This window comes from Gekko japonicus, unplaced genomic scaffold, assembly GCF_001447785.1.
Source record: "Gekko japonicus isolate JY-2015 unplaced genomic scaffold, Gekko_japonicus_V1.1 scaffold761, whole genome shotgun sequence".
NCBI lineage: Eukaryota > Metazoa > Chordata > Lepidosauria > Squamata > Gekkonidae > Gekko > Gekko japonicus.
In genome coordinates this window covers 764995-767480 of record NW_015177030.1, presented here as the reverse complement: position 1 = coordinate 767480, position 2486 = coordinate 764995, and positions in this window count along the sequence as shown.

Genomic DNA, 2486 nt, shown 5'->3' with positions numbered 1-2486 from the left:
CGTGGGCAAAGGCTCTGACTGTGCGGAGAAGGCAGTGGGGGCTGCAGAGAGCGGGAGAGTGTCAGGGTGTGCGGTTGTTGGCCCTGGGCTAGGCTCCGATCCCTCCTCCTCCTCGTCCCCCTGGACGCCCCGGTCACTCACCGGCCTGCAGTCCAGGTGGAAGTTCATGACGGGGCGCCCCTGTGCCCCAGGGGGGTCGTGGCACGTGACGTTCTCGGGCTGGTGCTCCGTGATCTCCTTCTCGGGCCCTTGCACCCGGGTGTAGATGCTGAACCCGTTCTCGAGGATCCAGTCGCGCAGGTACTCCAGGGCGCAGTCACAGAGCCAGGGGTTCCCTACCAAGTAGACGTAGGCGAATAGGTGTTCCTCCGGGAAGAAGCCCTCCGGCACGGACCGCAGCCGGTTCCTCTCCAGGCGCAGTGTCTCCAGCACCCCCAGCCCAGCCAGCAGTCCCGGGGGCAGCGCCATCAGGTGGTTATCGGACAAGTCCAGGTCCCTCAGCGCGGCCAGGCCCGCGAAGGTCCCCTCCGGGAGGCTCTGGAGCCGGTTCCCCTGCAGCTCCAGGTCCTCCAGTCGCCCCAGGGCCCGGAAGCCCCCCTCCTTGGGGAGCCGGGAGAGGGCGTTGTGGCCCAGGGCCAGGCGGCGGAGGCTGGGGAACCCCTGCAGGGCGGGCAGGGTATCCAGGGCGTTGTGGGACAGGTCCAGCTCCTGGAGGCCGGGCAGTGGGGAGGCGGCCTCCAGCTCCCCCATCCCGTTGTGAGAGAGGTCCAGGTCCGTCAGGTTGGGCAGGTGCCCGAAGGAGGCCGTGGAGACCCGGGCCAGGCGGTTGGAGCCCAGCAGCAAGATGCCCGTGTCCCCCTGCAGGTTGGGGGGCACCTGGCTCAGCCCCTTCCCTCCGCAGCTGGCCTGCAGCAAGTCCTTGATCCGATTGGTCTCGTATCTGCAGGGGGCATCGGCGGTGTCAGGCTGGCCGAGGAGGGCTCTGGGCACGGCCAAGAGGACCAGGAGGGCCCAGTGGGAGGCCATGAGGCACGGCAGTGGCGGCACCCTGTGGGGGGGGGGGAAAAGGAGCCTCCAGTCAGGGCGAGGCAAGCGGGCAGGGGTCATCCCGGGCACCCTCCTTTAGCCCTTGGGGCACGGTGGATGGAGGGGCCGTACGGAATAGCCCCCCTCTCGCGTAGCATACCCATCGCGGTCACACACACACACCCTTGGGATAGGGGCGTGGCTCCCCCAGGGCTTGAACTGCCGCCCCCTCCGCTGCTCTGCTCGGGAAACGGTGGACACCATGCAAGGCGGGGCCGGATGTGGCCGAAGCGGGAGGGGAAAGGAGATAGGCCGTGGACTGGATACATGGGCCTGTGGTGCCACTCGCAATGGGGGCATGCAGCTTTCCTGCAATTGTGGCAGTCTGCTGCTTTCACCCACGTGTAACAATACACTTTGAACCCCCTTTCCGTGCACCTCAGCAAGCGTTCGCAAGTGGACTTTGTTTTGCGGAAGGAAACCCTGTTGCCAAGTGGATGGCAGGTGCCTCCCCGGCCTCCCTCCCGTTGGGGCTCCCAGAGTGGCTGGCAGGTGCACCTCCCTGGCGAGCTCACGGCAGAACTGTGCCCTCTCTTGCGTACCCACCAAACCGGGGGGGGGGCAGCATGTGGGTTTGCCTGCAAAGGGAAGCCTCTTTCCACAAGACCAAACGGGGGAAGCCCAGAGTGCCCCAGGGGAGGGCCTGTACTTTGCCAGCACCACGTTTCATCGGCTCAGGGGCCTGGCTGGGGTGGGGAGGAGCCTTCCAGGCCAGCCCCTGCTGCAGAGCACAGAACACCCCGAGGTGGAGCTTCCCTGCCAGCCGTCACACAGCACCGGGTCCTTCCTCCTCTCCTCGCGGACAGCCAAAGCCTCCCCTCCTCCGGTAAGGGACTGCAGCCCCTTAGGGCAAATCCTGCCTCCTGGAGCAGCAGGGAAGAAGGCAAGAAGCTCCTCTGGCAGGGAGCTGAAGAGTGCCACAGGAGAGGCTGGCTTCACAAGGACCCACCCCACCAGTGTTCGTTGTTTTGCTATTTTCTGAGACGCTCAAGGAACCAGCTGCCCCGGCCAGCAAAGCAGCCCACAAGGCAGCTGACGGGCTGCGTCTGCACAGGAATTCCTTGTAAGCCATCCCAGCGGAGGGGGGGCCTGCCCTCCCCCCACCTCTTGATGTGTGAAGAAAGCCCCTTTCTGTTTTTGACTGACCCGCAGCTGCAAGCCGGGATGGCAAGAAGAGCCTACCTTGCAAGGAGCGTGTTCTGCCCTTCCCAAGTCTTCTGCCCAACCTGTCTTCTCTTGCACTCTCCACCTTCTGCTGGTGTGGCTCGCAGCCTGTGCCTTTTCTCCCCCACCCCACCCCAATTCCACCCTCATCTCAGCCTCCAGCCGGCTCGGCAGCGGAAGCGGTCTGGTTTCCTGCCCCCCCCCCCCCACCGCCCCCCCCCCCAGCCCCGTCCCTC